General features: G+C 45.2%; 2 protein-coding genes across 5 annotated transcripts in view; one reads left to right on the forward strand and one right to left on the reverse strand.

Annotated features, from left to right (window-relative positions):
* Positions 1-14,804, reverse strand: part of LOC120914621 — a 51,791-nt gene extending 36,987 nt beyond the window's left edge. Inside the window, exons 1-2 of one of the 2 annotated variants that reach the window (XM_040325308.1) lie at positions 14,405-14,803; positions 3,234-3,363 (exon numbers count right to left, since the gene is read on the reverse strand). The gene's annotated coding sequence lies outside the window, so the exon portion shown is untranslated. Of the gene's footprint in view, positions 1-3,233; positions 3,364-14,404 lie in introns of both variants that reach the window. The other variant, XM_040325315.1, reaches the window with a different exon arrangement.
* Positions 1-27,016, forward strand: part of PSD3 (pleckstrin and Sec7 domain containing 3) — a 703,925-nt gene that overhangs the window by 207,593 nt on the left and 469,316 nt on the right. The gene's annotated exons all lie outside the window — the stretch shown is intronic.

A 27,016-nucleotide genomic window follows, 5' to 3' on the forward strand; every position in this document is an offset into this window, starting at 1 on the left:
AATTCCAAATTCCGACCGTCCAAAACATGGTGACGTACAACACTACGACGAGCCGAGAAAAATGAAGTTCAATGCTTCTGAGCATAGGTCGACTTGATTCTGAGCATGCGTGTTTTTTTCTGCATTTGAGTTCCATACAGATGAACGGAATTTCCGATGAAACATGTTCTCTTTCTAAGTCCGTCGAAATTTCCGATGGGGCACACACGGTCGGAATATCTGATGAAAAAATTCTGTCTGACTTTTTCCATCAGAAATTCTGATCTTGTGTACAAGGCATAAGGCTGTGAGAAGTATTTTCTGGTTGTTCACTCCTGGCTGTCCCCTTTTCCTTCCCCTTCAAAAAACTAAATTATATAGTTTTCTCCCCTCCCCTCATTTTTACACCCTTCTTAGCACTGGTAATTATTTAATACTAAAGTATGATATTATGAATGTTAATTTTTGTTGGCAATATGGAGCCATGATGTGTCCACTTTCTCTCTAGATCAAATAATTGATGCGGTTTAGTAGATCATATGTTCCTATAGCAATGCTCTTGCAACGATCCAATCCTTTTTTCTACTTTCTGTAGTGTTAGTCTTTACTATATTGTTTTCATGACCTGCGTGGGGTGTTTGTGAATCACATAGTATGTACACTTTTATATTTTAGCACTTTGTATTTTTGATATACTTTTTTTACAGGTACAGATATACCATATTTGTACTTAGATTCTATGTGTTAAAAATAAGTTAATACATTTAGTTTGAACATAAATAAAAGTAAATAGCCCTCTTTGTGATCTGTTTGACTTCCTTCACCAATCTCAAATAGGCAACACCAGCCGTGGGTGTCCGTCCACCATATAGAAAGACTGAACACTCACAATGTTTTGCTGTCTATAGATAGAGCAGCAGTATACACTTATTTCACTATTGACTCTGTTCACTCATAGGCTGGTCTGGTCTTCCTTCAATCCTCCTCTCCACTGGGGGGCCATGTTTGCGCTCACATTCATTCGATACCAGCAACAACAGAATGAAGCATCAGAGTTTAATAGTATCTCATAAAAGTACAGAGTGCACACCAATAAGTGAAAAACCTCACATCATAATTCTGAAGAATTGCCAAATAAAAGCAGATTAAACACTTACATCAGTTGCCCTCCAACGGCCGTTCAGCATGTTGGCAAGACGTCCTTAGATTCAGTTCGCCTACTGTGTTTCACGCAAATGCTCATCATCAGGAACTTGAAGTCACACAGATCACAAAAAAGGTATGAATGTACATTCAGAACTCTTATGAACTGGGAGATAATTATGCATTGACTCTCATTGATGTATTAATTTGTTTTAACACAGGATTTTTTGAGCGCTGCAGTTGAATCTTTTGGGCCAGATTCACAGAAGAGATACGACAGCGTATCTCCTGATACGCCGTCGTATCTCTTGTCCTATCTATGCGGCTGATTCATAGAATCATTTCCGCATAGATAGCCCTAAGATCCGACAGGTGTAATTGACTTACACTGTCAGATCTTAGGATGCAATACTTCGGCCGCCGCTGGGGGGATTTTGTGTCGTATTCCAGCGTCGGGTAAGCTAATGAGCATTTACGGCGATCCACAACGGTTTTCGCGTTCGTTACGTCGTCGCTAGTAATTTTTTCCCGTCGCAAATTTACACCTGCTTTAACATGGCTTAACTTTAGTCGAGCCATGTTAAAGTTTGGCCGTCGTTCCCGGGTCGAATTTAAATTTTTTTTGAAACCAGCGTGGGAGCGCACCTAATTTAAATGGTACACGCCCCATTTGAATTGGGCGGGCTTGCGCCGGACGTGTTTACGATACACCGCCGCAAGTTTACAGGTAAGTGCTTTGTGGATCAGGCACTTACACTGAAAACTTGCGGCGGTGTAACGTAAACGGGTTACGTTACACAGCCGCAAATCTTCGTGAATCTGGCCCTTTGTTTATATAGGTGTGTATATATCTGGTGTGTATGCAGGTATATCTACCCTTATTGCAAGTAGTTGAACTGATTTTTTGGGGATAACTTTTATTTTATATCTAGCTAAAAAAGGCAAATAAAAAATAACAATGCTGTTCATAGAGCAATGCTCATGATCACAACTAAAGTGCACTTTTCGTTTAAATTTTTTTTTATAAATGATGGGGGAAAATAAGAGATTTGGTAGAGAGGAGGACGTTACAAGGAGACAGAAAAACACAGTAAGAAACAATTTCATGAAAAATAGATCACAGACCAATTAAGTACTGGATGTGTATGAATTATTTGTGGAGAATAAGGATATTGTTTAGTGCCACCCTCATCTTTAATCTTTTGTATTTTGCACCAGCATGATAGCAATTGTACTACTACCGGTATATTATACCAATCCAATCCACATTATGTTATCTTGCACCCAGTTATTGAACAAAGTCTGTACAGCTGTTATCTTGTTATCAAGAAATTGAGCCATTAGTCATTCAATCCAATGCAATATTTCCTAATGGAAAAATAATCACGAGATAAACGAATGAACACGTAAAATAAACTATTTGGCGTTTTAAAATTACCTTTATAAGGGACATACCTTTCATTTAAAACACTGGGAATCCTGTTTATCCTAAATATCTGAACCATTTTTTTTTTTTTTATAATAGCTTATGGGACCTTAAAGAGGAACTCAAGTTTGCTCACATATTTTGTAATAAAAACGTCTTTCCATTCTGAAGCTTCACTCCAACCCATGCATATACATTTTTATAAACTGTGAATCTGTACTTGTCAAATATGCTGCAAAGGCTGCAACCATTTTAACTGTGGGCAGCTGATGCTGCCATCTGTTCACTTCCTGGATTTACACAGACACACACAGAGGCACACTTCCAGCTCTGAAGCTCTTATTGGCCCTCTTATGACTCATTCCCCCTCTCTGTCTGGCAAACTCTCACGATAGTGAGAGAGAGATATGCATGATGTCATAAGCCTTGGCTTTTTACCAGACAAGAAACAGGTAGTGGGCTGTATAAGGTATTTATTGGCAGAAGTTTTTTTTTTTACTATCCAAAGTTAAAACAACAAGGGCAGAAGATTTAATAGATGGAAAAATTACTAAAAGTCTGCTTTAACATAGAGTGGTTAAACCCCCCTTTAGGTGGGGCTAAAAAAAGACAGCTGTGTAGAGGGTGGGCTGTTGCCATAATGTGCAGGTATGTACAGCCTGCTTGCATGTTATACCACACTTACTTCACAATGTGCTGTCCTCTAGCGATGACAGGTCCAGCGTCCAATCACCACTTCATTCCCCAGCTGCTACTGCTCCCAGGTCCTGTAATGGTTGTCTTCAGTCTTTTGGGAGCCACTGATGATGTACCTCCTGCAGATGTATACAGGTGTTACTGTCATGAATTACCTCGGCCACCAGAGGGCGCTAGCGGCGCATCGGCACGCGCAATGCGCGCGCAATCGCGGCATCGCGCTCGTGCACGCGCGCACCGGCGGTAACGGCGCACGGGAGCGCGCATCGGCGGTAACGGCGTGCGGGCACGTGCAGGCGTCCATTTGGCGCCAAAACAAACCTACTTAAAGTGTCCTGGGAGCCTGGCCCCTTGCTGTCCGGTCTGCAGCGTTTCCTGAGACCACCTGTACCTGCACCAACTACTCCTGCTTGATCCAGATCCTGATACCCGGCTTGTCTTCGTTGTTCCTGTCTTCCGCCTGCCCTGACCTTGGCTTGCTCTGACCATCCTTCTGCCTGATCCCTGGTACTCCGCTGACCGCCTGTTGCCGACCCGGCTAGTCGACCTCTCTGTTACCTGGGCCTCTCCTGTTACCAGTCCGGCTGCTCCTGCTTCTCCGGTCTTCTGTGACCCTGTTCAGTCTTCTGGGACCTGCTGCGGCCAGACTCTCCGAATACCTTCCTTTCCGGCTTACCTGCTGTTCCAGTGTTCCTGCATCCAGGCTGCTACTTACCGGCCTGCACCTGCCTTTCAGAGACTTCCTCGGACTCCGCAGAAGCTCCATCCGGCCCCTGCACCAGCGTCATCCCTGGCGCTTGTGCGACTCTGCATTCCCGCTCCCCCTGTCTACTCTACCAGGGGTCCGGGATCAGAGGAGCAACAGCAGCCACTTCCTGCACGTCGGGCTCACCCTTAAGGTACGTGACAGTACCGGACAGCCATGTCCGAGCCCGCGCAGGGAGTGGATCCGATGCAGGAACTCTGCCGCCATTTGGAAGGACTAACCCAGGCCGTCCGAACCCTGCAAGAAGGTTATACACGTCTGGAAAATCGGGTCCAAGCCTTGTCCACTCCTGCCACAGCCTCTGCGACTTCAGGGGCATCCGCTTCGCCATCAGTAATAATGCTGCCACCTGAACCTAAAGTTCCCATGCCCGAGAGGTTTGCAGGAGAACGTAACAAATTCCGAGCCTTCCGCAACGCTTGCGAATTATACTTCGCTCTCCAACCCCGGACTTTCTCTCTGGAAGCTACTAAGGTGGGCTTCGTCGTTTCGCTACTGTCTGGCGAACCGCAAACCTGGGCTCATCGCCTCATGGAGATCAAGGATGAATCACTTGACAACTTAACCGCCTTTTTCCAGGCTATGTCTCTGCTTTATGAGGACCCGCATCAGACCGCCACTGCAGAAGCTGCATTACATGCTCTACAACAGGGTCGCAGACCCGCAGAAGACTATGTGTCCGAATTCCGCAAATGGTGTTCTGACACAACCTGGAATGACTCGGCTCTCTGCTACCAGTTTCGCCTTGGCCTGTCCGAACCGCTAAAGGATGAGCTGGCCCGGGTAGGAGTTCCTGGGACCCTGGATGCTTTAATCAACTTGACCATCCAGATCGATCGGCGCCTGAGGGAGCGCAGGACTGAAAGGACCACTGCCCCATCCCGTCCGGTCTGGATGATGCCACGGGTACCTTCCACGTTCAATCCACCTCCACCAGCGCCCACAGCCTCTTCTATCCCTGATAATTCAGAGCCTATGCAGCTAGGCCTCCTTCGCCCTTCACTTACGCCGGAGGAACGACAACGCCGTAGGGCCAACAACCTGTGCCTGTATTGCGGGGAGTCCGGACACTACGTGAGGACCTGTCCTGCCAAGCTGCGTAAGTGTCAATCCTTGTCGTCTGTATCCCTACCTGTCCGTCCAAGCAATTCCACTCATCTGGCTATCCTTGTTTTATTCCAGCTTCCAGGAAGAACTATACAGACCAGCGCCATTATTGATTCAGGAGCCTGTAGCTGCTTTTTGGATCAATCATTTGCCTTCAGATATCAGATTCCCCTCCGCCCCAGGTCTACTGGACTCTCTGTGTACTTAGCAGACGGCTCGGTGTTAAAATCTGGTCCCGTCACCCAGGAGACCCAGCCTCTTGCCACCACCATTGCCGATAACCACCACGAACTCTTATGCTTGGATGTGATCAACTCCCCCCTGTTCCCTGTCATACTGGGAGTACCATGGCTCCAAGTCCACAACCCCCAGATTGACTGGGCCACTGGTAAAATTGACTTCAACTCTCCATTTTGCCAGCAGCATTGCCTGCAACTACCGTCTCCACCCCTGCCATTACTCTGTTCGGACTCTGACATTGAGACTCGTCAATCCGTCCCAGAAATTTATCATGACTATCTGGATGTTTTCAGCAAAAAGGGGGCCGAGACCCTCCCACCTCACAGGGCCTATGACTGCCCCATCGAACTCCTTCCTGGTGCCGAAGTCCCCTTCGGAAGGATCTTCCCCTTAACCGGACTTGAACTTGAGACCCTGAAAACCTATATCGATGACAGCTTGAGGAAGGGGTTCATCCGTGCCTCCACGTCACCCGCGGGTGCAGGCATCTTTTTTGTTGAAAAGAAAAACCATTCCCTTCGCCCCTGTGTGGACTACCGGGAACTCAACAAAATAACTATTAAAAACAGATACCCTCTTCCCTTGGTACCCGAACTATTTCAGCGTCTGGGGTCCGCGGTCATTTTTACTAAATTGGACCTCCGAGGGGCCTACAACCTTGTCCGCATACGCGAAGGGGATGAGTGGAAGACCGCCTTCCGTACCCGTTTCGGGCACTTTGAATATCTAGTCATGCCCTTTGGGCTCTGTAATGCCCCGGCAACATTCCAACACTTTGTCAATGACATTTTTAGAGATTATCTGGACCTCTTTGTGATCGTCTATCTGGATGATATCCTAATCTTCTCCCCTTCCCTAGAGAAACACCGGGTACATGTGAGGAAGGTGCTTGAACGTCTCCGTATCCACGGACTGTACGCAAAACCCAGCAAATGCGAGTTCGAGCGCCCCAGTATACAGTTTCTGGGACTTATCATCTCTGTAAGGGGCGTTGAGATGGATCCTCAGAAAGTTTCCGCAATACTTGACTGGCCAGCTCCGACTGACAGAAAGAGTGTTCAGCGATTCGTCGGGTTTGCGAATTTTTATAGGAAGTTCATCAAAGCCTTTTCCAACATCATTTCTCCTATAACGGACTTGACTAAACTGTCTGCTCGGTTTCGCTGGACACCAGAGGCCCAAACAGCCTTCGAAACCCTGAAAGGCTTGTTCACCTCGGCATCCATTCTGAGACATCCCGACGCAAGCCTGCCCTACATTCTTGAAGTGGATGCATCTGAAACCGCGGTTGGAGCAGTCCTCTCTCAGAGGCAGGGTCCCAAGGCACTGCTATATCCCGTCGCATACTTTTCCCGTAAACTATCTGAAGCAGAAAAAAATTACGATGTTGGAGACCGAGAGCTGTTGGCGATAAAAGCCGCCTTGGAGGAGTGGCGGTATCTCCTGGAAGGCGCAGCGCACCCGATTTTGATTTTTACAGATCACAAAAACCTGGAGTACCTAAAGGTAGCCAAGAGACTTAGACCACGCCAGGCCAGGTGGGCACTTTTTTTTACGAGATTTTCATTCCACATCACGTACAGGCCAGGGTCGAAAAATGTCAAGCCGGATGCTCTTTCCCGCATGTACGCCAGTTCGGAGCCTCCCAATCCTCCGGATACTATTCTGTCATCAGGGAACTTTTTGCTACTACAAGGAGACTTGGTACCCCAGATCAGGCAGGCATCCGCTGGCATTTCTTCTCCACCTGATCCGGAGCTACAATCCAGGGACGGTCTGCTATGGTACCGGGATAAGATCTTCGTACCCGAGGGGCTGCGAGTTAATGTTCTGGGCTCCTGCCATGACCACAAGCTGGCTGGGCACTTTGGGATACAAAAGACCGCTGAACTTCTGCAACGCACCTTTTGGTGGCCCCAACTCCTGAAGGACTGCAAAGATTATGTGGAATCGTGCACTACGTGCATTCGAAACAAAGGTAGTAAACTCAGAGCCTGGGGGCTCCTTAAACCATTACCCGTACCGGAAAGACCTTGGAGAAGGATCTCCATGGACTTCATCGTGGGCTTCACCACTATCTTTGTGGTAGTGGACAGGCTGTCTAAGATGGCACACTTTGTCCCCTTAAAGGGCACACCCTCGGCTCCAGAGACGGCTAAAGTCTTCATCAGAGAAATTGTCAGACTCCACGGCGTTCCTGCGGATATTGTGTCCGATCGTGGAGCACAGTTCACCTCTAGGTTTTGGAGGGCACTTTGCAGTAGTCTCGAGATCGGCCTATCGTTTTCCTCAGCATACCACCCACAGTCAAATGGGCAGACGGAGAGAACGAATCAGACCCTTGAACAGTATCTCCGCTGCTTCTCGTCCTTTTCGCAAGAAGACTGGGTTTCTCTGCTGCCCTTGGCGGAGTTCGCCTATAATAATTCTATCCATTCGGCCACCAAACAGTCTCCTTTTTTTGCCAACTATGGGTTCCACCCACTGTTCCTCTCCAATTCTGTTCCAGAAAGTACGGTACCCGCCGTTCAAGACACCTTGGATTTCTTTAACTCAAATAACAGGATCCTGCAGGAAACAATGACCCAAACACAGGAACGTAATAAGGAAATCTTTGACAGGAGAAGAAGGGGGGAACTCAACCTAGTACCCGGAACTAAAGTTTACTTGTCCACTTTGAACTTAAGGCTCGCATGCCCTACGAAGAAACTGGGTCCTAAATTCGTGGGTCCCTTTGCTGTCAAGAGAAGGATAAACGAGGTGGCCTACGAACTTGACTTACCAGAGTCCTTTCGAATCCACCCGGTGTTTCATGTGGCCCTGCTCAAACCGGACGTCCCCAACTCCTTCCCTGGACGGGATACCGATCCCCCAGAACCAGTATTAGTCGACGGTGAGGAGGAATTTGAGGTGGAATCTATCCTGGATTGCAGGAAAAGACGCAACCAAATTCAGTTCCTCGTTAAATGGAAGGGGTATGGGCCAGAGGAAAATTCATGGGAACCGGAGGACAACATACACGCCGAAAGACTAATTCAGTTGTTTAAAGACTCTCACCCGCTGAAGATGACTCAGTTGGGCATCCGGAGGCTGCCCCTTGGGGGGGGGCAATGTCATGAATTACCTCGGCCACCAGAGGGCGCTAGCGGCGCATCGGCACGCGCAATGCGCGCACAATCGCGGCATGGCGCTCGTGCACGCGCGCACCGGCGGTAACAGCGCACGGGAGCGCGCATCGGCGGTAACGGCGCGCGGGCACGTGCAGGCGTCCATTTGGCGCCAAAACAAACCTACTTAAAGTGTCCTGGGAGCCTGGCCCCTTGCTGTCCGGTCTGCAGCGTTTCCTGAGACCACCTGTACCTGTACCTGCACCAACTACTCCTGCTTGATCCAGATCCTGATACCCGGCTTGTCTTCGTTGTTCCTGTCTTCCGCCTGCCCTGACCTTGGCTTGCTCTGACCATCCTTCTGCCTGATCCCTGGTACTCCGCTGACCGCCTGTTGCCGACCCGGCTAGTCAACCTCTCTGTTACCTGGGCCTCTCCTGTTACCAGTCCGGCTGCTCCTGCTTCTCCGGTCTTCTGTGACCCTGTTCAGTCTTCTGGGACCTGCTGCGGCCAGACTCTCCGAATACCTTCCTTTCCGGCTTACCTGCTGTTCCAGTGTTCCTGCATCCAGGCTGCTACTTACCGGCCTGCACCTGCCTTTCAGAGACTTCCTCGGACTCCGCAGAAGCTCCATCCGGCCCCTGCACCAGCGTCATCCCTGGCGCTTGTGCGACTCTGCATTCCCGCTCCCCCTGTCTACTCTACCAGGGGTCCGGGATCAGAGGAGCAACAGCAGCCACTTCCTGCACGTCGGGCTCACCCTTAAGGTACGTGACAGTTACATTGTCTCTGGCACCCGACTTCATAAGCACAGGAAAATAAAAAACTGCTAGGAGGCAGGGGAAGCATTTTTTTTGGGCAAACAAGACTTTGTATATCTCTTTTACCAAAACTCTTAGGGCCAGATTCACAGAAGAGATACGTATCTCTGAAACGCCGTCGTATCTCTATGGCCCCGTACACACGACCGAGTTTCTCGGCAGAATTCAGCCAGAAACTCGGTCGGAGCTGGATTCTGGCGAGAAACTCGGTCGTGTAAACACTTTTCAGCGAGGAACCCGTTGAGGAACTCGTCGGGCCGAAAAGAGAACATGTTCTCTATTTTCTCGTTAGTCAATGGGAAAAGTCGGCCCGCCGAGTTCCTCGGCGGCTTCCACACTGAACTCGACGAGGAACTCGATGTGTTTGGCACGTCGAGTTCCTCGGTCGTGTGTACGGGGCCTCAGAGTATCTATGCGACTGATTCATAGAATCAGTTACGCATAGATAGCCCTTAGATCCGACAGGTGTAATTGTCTTACACCGTCGGATCTTAGGATGCAATACCTCGGCCGCCGGTGGGTGGAGTTCGCGTCGTATTCCAGCGTCGGGTATGCAAATTATCAGTTACGGCGATCCACAAAGGTTTTTCCCGTCGTTACATCGGCGCAAGTCTTAGTTTCCCGTCGCAAAGTTAGGGGGTGCTATTAACATGGTGTAAAATTACTCCACCATGTTAAAGTATGCCCGTCATTCCCGCGTCGCTTTTGAATTTTTTTTTTCCCGGCGTAAGTACGTTACGCACGTCGCGATTCACAAACACGTCGGGCCGCCGTAAGTTCGCGCAAAGCACGTTGGGAAAATTGCAAACGGAGCATGCGCAGTACGTCCGGCGCGGGAGCGCGCCTAATTTAAATGGTTCCCGCCCCATTTGAATTGGGCGCGCTTGCGCCGGACGTGTTTACGATACACCGCCGCAAGTTTACAGGTAAGTGCTTTGTGGATCGGGCACTTACACTGAAAACTTGCGGCGGTGTAACGTAAACGGGTTACGTTACACGGCCGCAATTCTACGTGAATCTGGCCCTTAATCCCTAGCAGTTTTTTTACTGCAGTACTTTAGTTCTACGTGATTATTGCAGTCTTTGTCATGCTATTTTGTTTTTACCTTCTGCTTACTTATTAAATCCTATTTGCTCCCTGTTTTAGTGTACAATTACTTGCCCGCTAGCCCCTTCCAGGCTTAATTAAGGAGCCAGCCCAGGCTGAACTTTAATACTTTAAGTATCTTGGAGAATTGTCTCTAATGCTGAACAGTAGTGATTGAGCACTGTCAGGAATAGACAGTTATGTATGTGATTGATAAACCTTTCTGCGTTATAGGGTATTTAAAACTGTGTGTTCACCTTTCAGCTTTAAAATGCCCAAGGGATGTCAGAAGTGATCAGTATGCATAGACAGACATTAATGGATAAGCTTAGTAAAGAACCTGCCACTAAAAATATTATTACCATATTTATATGGTCACCAAGATTCTCACATTTGAAAGCCTGACTGACTCTTGTTTGACCAACTTAAAGCAGTAAATGGAAGTTATTAGTAGAAATGTGCATATAAGCCAGCAGAAGTGCAAAAGGGCCTCCATATTGGTGTGGTACCACTACCTACCATTATAAAAGTGCCCATATACAGACTGATAACTGAAAGAGATAGGTTATGCAGTCAACTTTTAAAACTCATACACATCTGCGTGAATATTTTAGCGCCAAAATGTTATCTTTGGTTGGACACATTGAACAACCCACACTGATTTGAGAATGGCTTGGGCCTGCCTTATTTTTAATGGGTATGGCTACTCTTGCATAATACAACAGCATATAAGCCAGCTGAAGTGAAATAGGGCCTCCATATTGTGTGGTACCTACCATTTTAAGGGGGTCCATACACCGACTGATAATTGGAACCATAATGCAGTCAACTATTAAGACACAACTACATGGATATTCTAAACATTTTTAACAGTCAACGTTGAGTTGAGAATGGCTTGGGCCTACCTAATCTTGTATGTGTATGGCTACCCTTTTATGTGTGTGGCTACCCTTGCATGATACAACAGCATATAAGCCAGCTGAAGTGAAATAGGGCCTCCATATTGTGTGGTACCTACCATTTTAAGGGGGTCCATACACCGACTGATAATTGGAACCATAATGCAGTCAACTATTAAGACACAACTACATGGATATTGTAAACATTTTTAACAGTCAACGTTGAGTTGAGAATGGCTTGGGCCTACCTAATCTTGTATGTGTATGGCTACCCTTTTTTGTGTGTGGCTACCCTTGCATGATACAACAGCATATAAGCCAGCTGAAGTGAAATAGGGCCTCCATATTGTGTAGTACCTACCGCGTTTCCCCGAAAATAAGCCCGGGTCTTATATTAATTTTGGCGACAACAGACTTAGCAGGGCTTATTTTCGGGGTAGATCTTACCATGTAATGTGCTGTTTTCTCTCTAGCTCTTCCTCCCTGCCTGACAGGAATTCCCAGCGGGAACTGAGTTAAATGCTTGTAAAATCCTATAACCCACTCTATTACAGTAGTATATAATGTACAATGTGTGTGTTTCTGTTAAATAATTGTGCCAAATACTTTTTTATAGTGCCGCTCTGTGCTTCTGTGACCCGTCGGAGCTCTCTTCCCCACAATTATATCACAGAAACACATGCATGGATTATAGGATTTTACAAGCATTTTAAACTATGGCTTATTTTCGGGATAGGGCTTATATTGCAGCCCTCCTGGAAAATAACGCAAGGTCTTATTTTTGGGGTAGGTCTTATTTTCGGAGGAAACACAGTACCATTCTAAGGGCCCATACACAGACTGATAGTAGGAACGGTTATGCATTCAACTTTTGAGATTCATACACATTTACATGGATATTGTAGCACCCAAATGTTTTTGTTGACTGGACACATTGCACAATCCACATTGAATCGAGAAAGGCTTGGGCCTGCCTAATATTTTATGTGGATGGCTACCCTTGCATGATACACCAGCATATAAGCCAGCTGAAGTGAAATCAGGCATCCATATTGTGGGATACCTAGCATTTTAAGGTGGTCCATACACAGACTGATAATTGGAAAAGTTATGCCTTCAACTTTTAAGATTCAAACACATCTACATGGATGTTGTAGCGTCCAAATGTTTTCATTGGCTGGACACATTAAACAATCTAGTAAAAAGAATTTGGAAACATTGAATCAAAAAATCGGATTAATAAGCAGCAATTAAATTGTGTATAAACAAAATAGTGATAGGAAAAATAGCGCAATTATTATTTTTTCCTAACATTAAACAATCTACATTAAGTCGAGAATGGCTTGGGCCTGCCTTCAATTTTATGTGTTTGGCTACCTTTGCATAATACAACAGCATATAAGTCAACTGAAGTGAAATATGGCCTCCATATTGTATGGTACATACCATTCTAAGGGTGCCCATACACAGACTGTTAATTGGAATGGTTATGCAGTCAACTTTTAAGACACATCTATATGGATATTGTAGCACCAAAATGAAGGCCTCTTGAGCCCCTTAGGGAAAGAGAGCCTTGACTGATGGGGGCATGGCCAGGTACTGGACAAGGCGGTGGTCATGGAAGGATTGGCTACTTGGGGGTTGGGTTGGGCCTGAGCTCAGATAAAAGGGATCGCCCCAGGGAATTCTGGGTCTTTTTGGAAGCGCGCTGGGAAGAGCTGATAGCCACTGACGGGCGGTGGCGGTTTTCTTGACCTTGCCAGCAGAAAATGGCCGTAGTGGGCCATGCCCCTTTATGGACACCGGAAGTAGGCGGCCTGTCCAGCACTTATGGTAAGGACAGGCCCCTCCCCCTTCTGGAATTGTGCTCACAGTACAACTGTGACTGGCACTGGTTATAAATTGTTGAAATTGTTATGTTTGCTTTAATAAAGCTGTGGCCTTGCCCTTTCCAACTTAATGGTTGTAAGAGTGTTTATTTATTGGGATGAAGGGCAAGGGGGAAGGTTTATGTACAAAAGTTTGTAGTAAGGGGTACCTGGGATCATTGCGCCTCAGCAGTCATGTTTTCTATGGCTGAAAATTTAGAATGGCTTGGGCCTGCCTGATCCTTTTTGTGTATGGCTTCCCTCATGTGTTTAATGATACAACAGTGATTAGAACATCAAATGACAATGTTGATATGCTTCAATGTATACCAAATAATATTCATGATATACAAACATTCGACCAAACACTTTACAAAACCCTAGAAAGCTTTCTCGGTGTGTATTTCCAACAACAGGAACTAGGACAAAGGCAGAAATACAATTTACCACTGCATTAAAAAAAAAAAGAGTCTTTCACTACGAAATAGGCCAAGCATATAAACTGCTAATAAAACAACTTTTCTAATCTTGCTTTATTTTACAAATGTTCATAAAAGATGAAATCGTCCTTAACGCGCAAGGTAATGTTAAACCTTTTTTTGTACCAGCTCCCTTTGTACAAACAATAGCTTCTACATTAGCAGCAAGCAGTATTTCCAAATCTGCGTTATACATTAAAAGCTCCAGCCCGTTTGCAAGGATTTTTTTCCTCCTGCTTTAAGGTTGGACAGAATGAGTCTGCAGCTCCCCTCCTCGCTCCCATAATGCTGCCATTTACATCACTGTGTGCAGCGCTGGACAGGAGAGTGCCAGGAAATTTGAAACTAGTATGCATCCAGTTATGTGGAATCGCGGAGCATGAATTAGCAGCGTCTCCTTTTAGAGAACTTTATTGAAGCGATACACTGATGACCCCATGCAATCTCATTGATCGATGGGTAACTGCTGCAGCTGCCACTGTCACTGTAAGTAATCTCTCCAGCTAGCTTCTAAAATGTGTAATCTCATCAATAATCAGATGCTGCCCCCACCTCCAGAGATGTGTGTTATGTGTTTTCTGTAAGGCTTGGATGCGCCAAGATTTACATGGTGATTCTGTATATGCAAGGGGAAAATCTGCAGCTAACTCAATGTAGAAGAGAAGCGATGGATGATTTCATTATGTCTTTCTCTGCATCCCTATAAAATGCAGTGTCAGCTCTATTCCTACACAAAGCCTGTACTGTACTGCATAGACTAAACAGATGCTGGCTGCATGAACTTACCTGCTATGTGTAACCGCCCATGGACGGATTCACTAAATTGTCCTTTACCCACTGGATATCAGATCCAAGCTGACCTCTCAAATATAATCCAGGACAGCTTTCCTTCTTTGCTTTTTGCAGAGAAAACACAGTCAGAATGGGAGGAGTCTGCATTAAAGGGCACTCTGCTATACGGTTGCAGCACTGGTACCTTATTGTAAAGGATCAGGCTGTGTTGGCTTGGGTGGATTCCTCTATGCTTACAGCATGTCATGCGGCGTTCTTGCTTCTCCGTCTGTTAAGTGGCAGCACATGTTAAAAAGAAAAAAAAAAAAAAAAGATTAAAAAAGAAAAAGAAGAGCAAAAAATCAGTAAAGAAACAATCGTCTGCGATTCAGACAAAAAGGAGTGAGGCATAAATTCCACGTGGACAAATAATGTATTGACTTTCCTGCGTTCGGTTATTATTTTCAGATGTTTCACCAGACATAAGCACTGATGGATTTTGCAGACTATTTCAGGGTTGCACTTGGATGAGTTAAGCCTGGAGTTCTATATTAACCTCAGGAAGACCAATGTAGTTTTAGCGCTTTCGCTGTTCTAGACAAGAATGGCAGGATTGCAAACAACACTTGTAACGGCATGTTTGATTTGCAGGGTCAAGTGACTCTATTAACAGTGGTGACAGTTCATAGACGATGGGTTTTATTTAGCAGAATTCTGATTACCAGTATGTGTGGAATTATTGGGCTAGGCCTACTGCAAAGATATGAAATTCCATTGTCGGGATAAGTTACTATGGGATAGTATTTAAAAAATGTACTAAAGTAATTTGATGCTGTTGTCACCATAGAGGAAATAACCAGAGGAAGAACAGGGTGCATAGATCATAACTGCAGCCAGGACCTAAAGGTATAAGGGGGCGCACTTCATGGTCTTATATATCAGCTGGCACCACAAGCCTCTCCTTGAGGTACAAATCTAATCAACCTGCATAACAGGCAGTCAACTTGGTTAAAGGGGTTGTCAAGGTTTGTTTTTTATTTTCTAAATAGGTTCCTTTAAGCTAGTGCATTGTTGGTTCACTTACCTTTTCCTTCAATTTCCCTTCTAAATGTTTTTTTTCTTTGTCTGAATTTCTCACTTCCTGTTTCTCCTCAGTAAGCTTTCCACCATCATCCAAGCGGTGGTTAGTCAGCCAGAACAGCTTACTGAGGAGGAACAGGAAGTGAGAAATTCAGACAAATAAAACAAAGAAAAAAAACATTTAGAAAACAAAGACATTTTTTTTAGAAGGGAAATTGAAGGAAAAGGTAAGTGAACCAACAATGCACTAGCTTAAAGGAACCTATTTAGAAAATAAAAAACAAACCTTTACAACCCCTTTAACTCTACATTAAATTGTCCCCTACAGGAAAACCATGTTAATTCTCACCTGTCCTTCTGCCTACGCTAGTGATCTGTGCACTAGTAAAGAGAAACTGCTGTTTGAAGATTAGGAATCCAAAATTTCAGGTTCCTTGTCCCCCACTGCATTCAGTGGATTCACTCGTTAGCAGGGCCGGTGCTAGACTATTTTGCGTCCTAGGCAAGATCAACTACTTGCAGGAGAAAACATTAAAGCGGGGGTTCACCCAAAAAAATATTTTTTAACATGACATTCAGCCAAGTTGTCAGAATGACAATCGGCTGTTTTTTTTTTATCTCAGTGCCGTACATAGCGTATTTTCACTGCCACTTCCGGGTATGTATTCTGCGGGACTGGGCGTTCCTAATTGATTGACATCCTTCCGACCAGCGCATACAGCGCGTCACGAGTTGCCGAAAGAAGCCGAACAACGGTGCGCAGGCGCCATATAGAGCCGACTCGCAGTCCGGCTTCTTTCGGGAACTCGTGACGCGCTATATGCGCCGGTCGGAAGGATGTCAATCAATTAGGAACGCCCAGTCCCGCAAAAAACATACCGGGAAGCGGCGGTGAAAATACGGTATGTACGGCACTGAGATAAAAAAAAAACAGCGGATTGTCATTCTGACAACGCGGCTGAATGTCATGTTAAATTTTTTTTGGGGTGAACCCCCGCTTTAAAACAGCCTTTAGCTTAAGTCACACAGTGCCGCTTTATACCAACTGATATCTGTGATGTTTCTCTGGACACTGGACTTTGTGTCATGCCCAGAAGGGGTCTGGTGGTGTGCAACACTGGAATCACAGAAACCTTGGTCTCTGTATGAGTGTGGAGCCCTGATATTGGCTCTCACATTCTGGGTCTGTTGTGGGGTGTGCTGGGCCTTACTGTTTGAGGTGCTTTCAGTCAGGGAGGCTTACTCCGTGTGACTACCTGGTAAACTGCCAAGACACAATGCACTATGGACCCTTGGTGCTAAGGTCACCACCATGGCTACATCACCTTCAGACCAACAAATGGTAAAGGAGGATAGCACCCACCAGGGCTCCCCATGGAATCCAAGAGTAATGGCCAGATGAAGATAAAGAATCCAAAACTTCCCGGTGTGTCAATTTCCTGTTACCCCTCTGCACTTAGTGGTCAGGTAGTAATGTAGGGATCAACAGGAGGAACTACAGCAGACAGTAGAGGATAATGACTTTGTCAGGCATATTTACTACTGCAGAGATTAGTGGCACTGGTAGCAAGAAAAGGTTCACCTTAACTAAAAACTAAAGATGAGGGCCCAGATCCACGAAGCAGTTACATTGGAGTATATATTGATACGCCGCGTAACTTCTAGGATGCTCCGGCGTATCTTTGTTTGCATATTTATGCTGGCCGCTAGGTGGCGCTTCCGTTGATTTCCGAGTTCAGTATGCAAATGAGCTACATACGCCAATCCACAAACATACGTCTGCCCGGCGCATTTTTTCACGTCGTTTACGTAAGGCTTTTTTTGGCGTAACGTTACCCCTGCTCTATGAGGCGTACGCAATGTTAAGTATGGATGTCGGGCCAGCGTAGAATTTTCCGTTGTGTACATCGTTTGCGAAAAACGTTTGCGAATAGGGCTTTGCGTAAATTACGTTCACGTCGAAAGCATTGACTATTTGCGACGTGATTTCAAACATGCGCACTGGGATACCCCCACGGACGGCGCATGCGCCGTTCAAAAAAAATGTCATTTACGTGGGGTCAAGTTGCATTAACATAAAACACGCCCACATCTTATCCATTTGAATTGCGCGCCCTTATGCTGACACAGTTACAGTACGCCGCCGTAACTTACGGCGCAAATTCTTTGTGGATACGGAAAATACGCTGTAAGTTACGGCGGCGTTGGTGTATCTGAGATACGCTACGCCGGGCTTAGAGATGCGCCGAGGTACATGGATCTGGCCCGAGGAGGGGGGTATTGGGTTGAGGCTATAATAGACTTTCATGTACCATACAGAGGCTTTACATACATAACATAAGTATAAAAAATATGGTTTAAAGAAAAGAAGCAAGATAATATTTGTCATTGTGAGACACTCATTAACTCTATAAAAACACTGATGCAATGACACTAAAGGGCTGGCACTTTTAACGTGTTTGTTAACTCAAAAGGATAACTTACTGGCAGCCCCTCTATCTAAAAAAAAGGATTGTAAATACTCTTTTAGGGCAATCTTCAGGCCGGTCACATGACTTGCGGTCGCTGTATAATCCAATACCTGGCTTCTGCAGGAGGGGCCGAGATCTCCCTCTGTCAGCGGGGGAAGTCACGTGGCCACTCAGCCCCTCCCACAGAAGCTCTGTCTTGGAGATGTAAAGCGGCCGCAAGTCACGTGACCGGCCTGAAGATAGCTCTAAAAATGTATTTACAATCCTCGTTTTTATAAAAAAAACTTACACAGTGTGGTATGCCGGCCTATAATGGAGGGGCTGGTAGTGACCATTGTAAGTTTTTATTAATTGTGCTAATAGTGGCAAGGATGGGGGGGGTGGAGACAGAGACACAGAACTCAGAGCTGACAGGCAGGGAGGAGGGGGAGAGAGGAGAGCTTAGTGCAGGGCTGCGAATGACGGAGGGACGTACACTGATTATCGTGGTCAGCACAGAGAGGGGAATAGAGGAAATGGCAGGATAAGCCAGGTTTTTTACAGTTTAGCTGGGGGCAGATTACACAGCACAAGCACTGTGCTGTTTAATCGGCTTCAAGGGAACAGGATCTTTTTATTTTGGGTTAACAAACACTTTAAGTTGTCATATAACATCTGTATGTCTAGCGCTTGATATGTTTCGTGGATAAGCTTCCGCTTCTTCAGGAGCTTAGTGTAAATTATAGAGCAACTACCAACTTTAGTTCTATAAAAAGGAAAAAAGGAGACAATTATAACATTCACATAAATGGAAGAATATAATATACTGATGCGGTTACGGAAACTGCACATAGTCTTACCCAGAACGTGACCAGGTGTGTGGGTCCACAGATAAAAACTAGAGATGATTTAAAATGCACTCCTGCCTTCCAGTCTGGTGATCTATTTCAGACATTTCAGCCATGGTTATACCAGCCTTTATTAGCAGGTTATTGAATAATTATGAACTGGAAGCTTCTTGTTTCAGCAATTAGCTTTACTTTCATGGAGAAATACATGACATGTCTTACAGCAGCACCCACATGAAACATGAACCGGAAGCTAAACACAAACAAGTGCACACTTAGGCCTCGTACGCCGGACCGTTTTCAGCAGACATGTCCCCTCGGAGATTTCTGTCTGATGGTTGTACACACCATCAGACAGAAATCCGCGCGGACAGACAGCGCGGTGACGTGTCCGCGCCGTCGCCGCGACGATGACGCGGCGACGTGCGCGACGCTGGAAGGTCAATGCTTCCACGCATGCGTTGAAGTGATTCGACGCATGCGAGGGATGGCGGCCGCTCGGACATGTATGGTGAGTCTGTACAGACGACCGAACATGTCCGACGGACAGGATTCCAGCCACCTGCTGCCACCTGCTGCATAGATAGTTATAATGCATACAGTATTGTCAGTTTATTAACAACTATACCTTACATGTTGTTGTTCTTCCAACACCCCTTCTCAACAGCATGTGCTTTGTCAATTTTTATTCACTTTCTTCTTTCTGGAAATAACTATGACGTTCCTTTAACACAGGTTTGGTGAGTGCATCAGCAGTAATCTCCTCTGATGGGCAGTATTGAATGTCAATAACACCTTGCTCATGATTGTCCCTCAGTAGGTAATACTTGACGTCGATCTGTTTGGTCCTAAGATTGACCCTTTCTGATTGTGTAAGCTTTATACATCCCCGGTTGTCTTCAAAAATGGGAATTGGTTTTGACATGTCTATCCCAATGTCCACAAAACGTTGACAAATCCAATTGGGGCGTGGCGACCGAGCTCCGACATGGATGCTTGATTTAAGAGCTCCGCTCGGCCACCAGACAGAAGCCAGCAACATCCACGTCCACCGGCGACTTTGCTGCCTACTGACCCATCGACTGCCTCCTTGGGACCCGCTGCACTCGAGGCGATGACCGGCCAGCGGAAGAACATGCAATCTCCTAAAAAACTGAAGGACTTCTTCATGGCGCGTGGGACTCCTCAAAATGGCGCCAGTGCTCCGGGGGTTCTGACAGAGCCACTAGTAGCGACAACATCTGACGGTCACGTCGGGCCGCCGAAAACCCTGCAATCATCCCTCCCACACAGCGGATCATCCTCTGGAGCCTCTAGTCCCTCCACCAGGAGTCCGGCCAAACAAAGACAAAGATCCACCTCACCTGACAAGTCGCCGGGGGATCCGGAAATGGAGGTAAGCAGGCCTCACAACGCAATATAACAGACCCCATTACAGCATTCCCAACGTCTGACAGACCGGTGTCAGACACAGTTTTAAAAGACATGTTACTGTCTCTTAAGGCCTCACTGTATGCGGACATGACTGCGGGCATCAACCACTGCCAGAAGGAGGTGCAGGCCTTAGGCAACAGGGTAGACCAGGTAGAGCACTGTTTGGGTGGCATTACCTCATCATTCAACTCAATGGTGGATGCCCATAGCAACCATGGTAAGGAAATAGCCTGGCTAAAAAACAAGGTGGAAGATTTAGAAGACCGTTCCAGGAGGAACAACATTAAAGTAAGGGGGATCCCTGAAACAATACCTGCCACACAGCTGCTGTCCTACACACAGGCATTTTTCTCCACCTTGCTGCCATCCCTATCACCACAGGATCTCATTGTGGATCGCATTCATCGCATTCCCAAACCTTCGTTCCTACCATTTACCACCCCCAGGGATGTGCTACTCAGGGTACACTTTTACCACGTTAAAGAGCAACTCATGGTAGCCTCCCGCAGGGCAGACAGCAAGCACCCACAATATTCCAACCTGCAGCTACTCCCAGACCTATTCAGGCACACCCTCCAACAACGTCGCAACCTAGCGACCATTACTAAGGCCTTGAGGAATCACAGCATTATCCACAAATGGAGGTATCCTGCCAAGCTGTCGGTCACTCACAATGGCGTATCAGTTCTAATTTCAACACTGGATGAAGACATAGCAGCACTGCGTCAATGGGGCATCCTACCTGACCATTCATCACCAGCCACCCTGTTCCAACACCCAACCCACTGCAAGAAGGCTGGCAAGTAGTCTCACGCAAACGCTCCTCCAAGGCTAAAGCCGGTGGAAACGTGTAAGTATAACACCAACCGCATCATACAGTTCTCTCCGGACACAGGGGTTACAATTTTCAATCCCTGTTTTCTCCCTCCAGGATTTACGTAGCAGCTACGTCTGCACATGGATCAGTTCATAGATCTCTTTCTTGTGCTCTTCGTTTATGCACCTTTAACTTTGTTTTTTCTATGCCACTTTAATTTTGTTTATTCTTGGTTTGAAGCAAGAAGACCAGCAATGAACCTTTGTTCCAACACAGGAGCAGTCGGGACTGACACTCTCTCCCAGGATATCGACTTTGGTCACAGTGAGTACATCCACCACACAACTCAGCAGACTACTCACCACCCTCCTTATGCCAATCACCTGCTTATGTATTAATGCAAGGGGTCTGAATCACCCTTCTAAGAGACTCTCCATGTGGGCTGAGGCTGGGAAACACAAAGCAGATATCCTGTGTGTCCAGGAAACTCACTTTCAGGAATCCAAGGCTCCCAAGTGCTCTCACAGAGACTACCCGCATGTATTCTTGGCATGCACGCCCGGCCATAAAAAAGAGGAGTGCTGATTGCACTAAGGAACACCCTATCCTTCCAACTAAAAGAAGCCAACCTTAACCCCAACGGCAGGTATATCATTCTGAAAGGCGATATTAACTCGCACCCATACACGTTGGTGTCTCTATACGCACCTAACTCACATCAGATTTGCTTTCTCAGTAGACTGCTCCGGAAAGTTAAAACTCAACGATATGGAAGTCTTGTGGTGTGCGGAGACTTCAATCTCATTGTTGACCCAAAGTTGGATACATCCGCACAGAAAACTAATAGCTCCACACACCTGGGCAAAACAATACACAACGGGGAACTGTTTGATGTATGGAGATGCATTCATGCAAACTCTAGGGACTACACTTTTTTTTCCAACAGGCATTGCTCGTACTCCCGCATTGACTTATTTTTGGTAGATAAATGGTTGCTGCAGAAGGTCTCATCGACGAAGATTCACGATATTACGTGGTCTGACCACGCGGCTATTACCATGGCTATTGATGACCAAGCTGTCTCCTCTTCCCCTCCCATCTGGCGAAACAATGTCCGGTTATTGCATGAACTCCAAACCTCTGCAAAAATTTCCCAACACCTTAACGACTTCTTTCTAAATAATGCAAACTCTGTAGAGGAGCCATTTCCCCCCTGAAATGCCCATAAGGCATACATGAGGGGTATACTAATTCAGCTTTGCGCTAGGGAAAAGAAACAGCGCACAGACAGGGTCAACTCTATGCTCACAAACATACACAACTTAGAAACACAAAAAGTTGACAAATCCATATCGGTTATTGAAATGCATGTGCGGCTGCAATGTACTCTGCTTCAGTTGGAGATAGAGCAACAGTTGTTTCCTTTTGACTAGACCAACTTATGGTTGCTTCCCCATACTGGAAGATGACTCCACCACTTTTGAATGTGATGTTGCTGGTAACCGTAACTTCATCTGAATTGTTCCTTTGAGGTACTGCATCACTCATTTTACTTTGTTCCAGTCCTGCTGACAGGGAGCTGAGACTTTCCTGCATAGTATGCTAACTGCTGGCGCTCTGTCTGGTCTTGTCACAGTGGCAACATATAGAAGCTTACTGATTGCTCTGTGGTATGTGTCATTGCTGGGTAGCAAGTTTTCTTCTTCATTGCTCTTTTGATAGCCTGGTTCCATAGGAGTTTTCACGTCCTTTGCATCTTGCATATGGAATTTTTTCCAAGATTTCTGAGATAGGTTGAGAAGATAACTTCCGTCCTCTTCTCTTCTTTTTTTTTAGATTCCCAGATAGTAGCTAATGTTCCCAAGTTCTTTGATTTCAACATTTCCTTTCTCAGCTTGTGAACTATCTGATTGTAATCCCCCTCTTGTTCAAAACAGGTTATAATGTCATCAACACAGATAAGAATGTATATCCATCTGTCTCTTTGATTCCTGGAGTAGATGCAGGAGACTGCTTTACTTCATAAGAATCCCTCTCTGGTAAGTACTTTATTCACTTTCTCATTCCACACCCTTGCAGATTGTTTAAGACCGTAGATGCTCTTCTGAAGTTTACACACAAGGTTGTCTCCTTGCTCAAACACTGGTGGTTGCTCCATGTAGAGATCTTCCTTAATGTTTCAATATAGGAAAACAGTTTTAATGTTTAGGTGTTTGACTTGCATGCCCTTCCCGGCTGCACCATTAAGAAGCATTCTGATGGTGAAGTGTTTTTTTTTTACGATGCAAATGTTTCATCATAATGTTCACAGAATTTCTGGGCAACTAGTCTGGCTTTGTATTTGTTGATATTCCCTTCTGCCTCTGACTTTACTTTCAAAGTCCACTTACTTCCTATAGCTTTGCTGTTAGGAGGGAGCTCTCTGAGTGTCCAAGTTATATTTTCGTCTTCTTTTTTTCTTCTTCTTTTGCTGTCTTTCTTCATTTATTGGCTTCACGTTTTGGCAGTTTTTCTATGTCTTCCCAGCATGTTGGTTCAAGTATGCTGTGTGTTTTAACAGTGTATGACAGCTTGCGGGGTGGTATCCCCTTTGTAGTTCAAATGGATCTTCTGATTTTAGGCCTAATGCACACTGAGCGTTTGCTCAGTTCCTCTGAACTTCTTTTTTTCTGGCAAGAAAAAAAGCTGGTTAAAAAAGCTGCGTATTCATTTATTCTGTCCATAAGAATGCATTAGCACACAAATGCGCCTAAATGTGTCTAGCGTTTATGCACATTCTGTTTTTTTTTATTTGTTAATTTTTTGCCCAAAAGCTCCCCTCCTAAACATGCTGGTGATGTTTTTTTTTTTTTCCTGCCAGTAAACACGTAATTCATTCATTCTTGCACAGAGGTGTGCCAGGTCTGTACACTGAACTGGGCATATGCAGCTCAGCCTACATTCTAAAGAAGATTGTAAACAGGCAGGTAAGTTTGTTTATTGTAGAAGAGACAAAGCAATATTTGTTTTTTACAGTTTTGTTCCGCTTTTAGAATGGGACCTCTTCTATACAGAATAGCTGGTTTATCATGTACTAGAGACTGCAAAGCAACTTAAATCTTTTTTTGGCTCTTGAAAGTGTTTTTTTTTTTTTTTCAGGTTGGTAGTACAATACCTTTTTAAGATTGCCCAAAGTAGCAAAATAATCAATAGAGATTGGCCAAAAAAAGACAGAATTTTGTTTAAGAGAAAATAACACCTGATAAACCAGTAAAATATACTGTATATTAATATTTTTTATTGAATGCAAGTCCCAATGGACTATGTTTTGTGACAATCAAGCATAACTGTTCCTGATATGCTTTGTTTGCTGCACCCTGCTCCTTCAAGCCCTTGCAGTTGAGCACAGCTATGTCTGACATGCTCTATTAGACAAACTCTGCTCCTCTGGGCCTTTGCAGCTGGACACATCTGATCATATCTCTGCGGTGGTAACACCAGTTTCTCTGTTTTCTTACTAGTTCCTGCTATATCTGCCTGTATCTGGAGAAGCTACCTGGGTGATGGACACAGTGATGGACACAGCTGAGATCAAAAACCTGTGAGGGGGTCCCTGTTGAATACCCCCTGTCCCCTAATGCCGCATACACACAATCGGAAATTCTGACAAGAAAAGCTTTTAATTGAATTTTTCTCGGCTCGTTGCAGTGTTGTACATCACCACGTTCTTGACGGTCGGAATTTTGTGTGACTGTGTGTATGCAACACAAGTTTGAGCTAAAATTCCTTTGGAAAAAAATCCACAATTCCCTTGTCGGAATTTCCGATCCTAATGGGCTGGTACACACGGTCGGACTTTCGGGCAACAAACTTCAAAATCAACAAGTTTTTACATTTGTCCGATCGCGTGTACGCTCCATCGGACCAACTTTTTCGGGTTTAATCGGACAAAAAGTTCGGTCTGCAAACGGACAAACTTTACGACAACAAAAGTCCAATGGTGCCTAGTCCGACCGTGTGTACAGCAAGCCATCAGACTTTTGTCGGAAGTACAAACACGCGTGCCCAGAACCAATGTTAAAATCAACCAACAATAGCAGAAGTTAACCAAAGGGTGGCGATAAAGAGCAGAAAAGAGCAGAAAAAACACGTTTTCAGAAAAGTCCGAGCATGTGTATGCTATGGGTTTGACCGGACAAATCACTTCGGACAAAAATCCAAGGGAAAGTTTGTCGGATGTGTACGAGGCTTAAGTCTCCACTCCTTTTCCTACCCAACTGTATTTAGGGTAGGATGCAGTTTGCTTAGTTTGTGACAGAAGAGAGTTTAGACCTGATCTCAGAAAGTATTATTTTACTGAAAGAGTAGTGGATGCTTGGAACAGATTCCCAACAAAGGTAGTAAGTCAAACAACTGCAAGATAATTTATTTTTGCATTGGATAAACATAGAAGCAGCAATGTCCAAAGAAAAAGTTAAAGCTAAGAATATTTTTAGCAAGTATAGAAAATCCTGTTGACGTTGCCGGAAATGCAATGTTGAAGGTAAAAAGGTTGAAAAACACTGCTCTAGTACTACAAAAAACGTTTCTTTCAAAAAACAAAGAGAGAGAGAGGATGACTAGGTTATCTGATTCAACAAACCAGTGTTTAAAGTACAGTTATCTTAAAAAAAAGTAACAAAATTGCTTTTCACTTAGCTTTTAAAAGCTTGTTGTGCATAAAGGAAAGACGAAAAATGAATGTGTGGAATACCCATGATTAAGTTACGTGAAGATTGACGATACGCGTGGGGGAGGAGCCTACAGTGACGGACCATCGGATGTCTATCCCGTGTGAGGAGTCCACTTAAACTGAGCGGCAACATACCCTGTCTATAACATAAGCGAGGATACGTGAGTGCACTAAGTGCAGCCTTTATCCACCATCTATATGGTACAATATTGCGCTATGTTTCCTTTCCTCCTCTTTTGCATGTGACTGAATGAAACTGGAAACATCTGATCGCTGCTGGAGGTTGTTGTAACCTGATCACATTGAAGTGAGAGCTTGGCAATTAGGGAAGGATCACTGCAGACTGACAGGACTTTTTCATGATCTACTCACATATATTAAGAGTTTCTTCACCAGGTTTTTTGCTTGATTGTATACGATTCACATTGCACATGAGTTAATACAAGCGCATCAGTATTTATTCAAATGAATGTGTAAGTTCACCTTTACAGAAAATATGTAAGGTGACCTTACACTGGCATCTTTGCCCTGCTCACTGAAAAGCTCTTCGGAAGCTCTTCTACACGGACACTTTTAACTCCTTCTTTGGCCACTAGCGGGGGTTAAAAGTGCCCCGCTAGCGTCCTAAAAGCGCTGCCTAGGTGAACTTAGTACCTTATTCCCGCAGCGCTGTTGTGTGGTCACATAATCTTTCTCTGTTCTTTGGCATCTGCAGGGCAAGATTTTTGGAAGGGGCTTCTATTGCTCGCTAATGTATGCACTCTACAGTGTGAGTCTGTGTCTGGCCAGCCTTGATGGGTTCTGTGCCAGTCACATGACAAAACAAAATCAATAAAGTTTCAAAAGAGCAATTCAAATAAAATTATAAATTTTAAAATTTGCTATTGGCTTTACAGGTATGAACACTTATATACAGTATCATGTAATAAACGTTTTTTTTTTTATATTGTGAGTTCAATTACACTTTAAGAATTCACCTTGTTGAACTGCTCTAAAAAAACAAACAAAAAAAACTGCTAACAACCTTATGTAGCGCCCTGCTCCTGTTGAGTAGGAGCTATTTGCAAATTTAGTTAGCTGAGCTGTAGTTTAGCTCAGAATTTTATGCCAAATTATGGGTCTCTGTTCCAGCTGGGCTGCGTTGCGCATCTTCCACCTGACTGTGGGTGTCGCTGTCATCAGGGGTCAAGGTTGGAACTGCAATGGGCTGGGTGTTTTGGGTGCTTCTTGACTAGAAGCAGTTCAGTGGCGTGGTCCCCGCCGCTGTGCGTTCTGGGGAGGGGTACT

This window comes from Rana temporaria, chromosome 1 (genome assembly GCF_905171775.1).
Source record: "Rana temporaria chromosome 1, aRanTem1.1, whole genome shotgun sequence".
Taxonomy (NCBI): domain Eukaryota; kingdom Metazoa; phylum Chordata; class Amphibia; order Anura; family Ranidae; genus Rana; species Rana temporaria.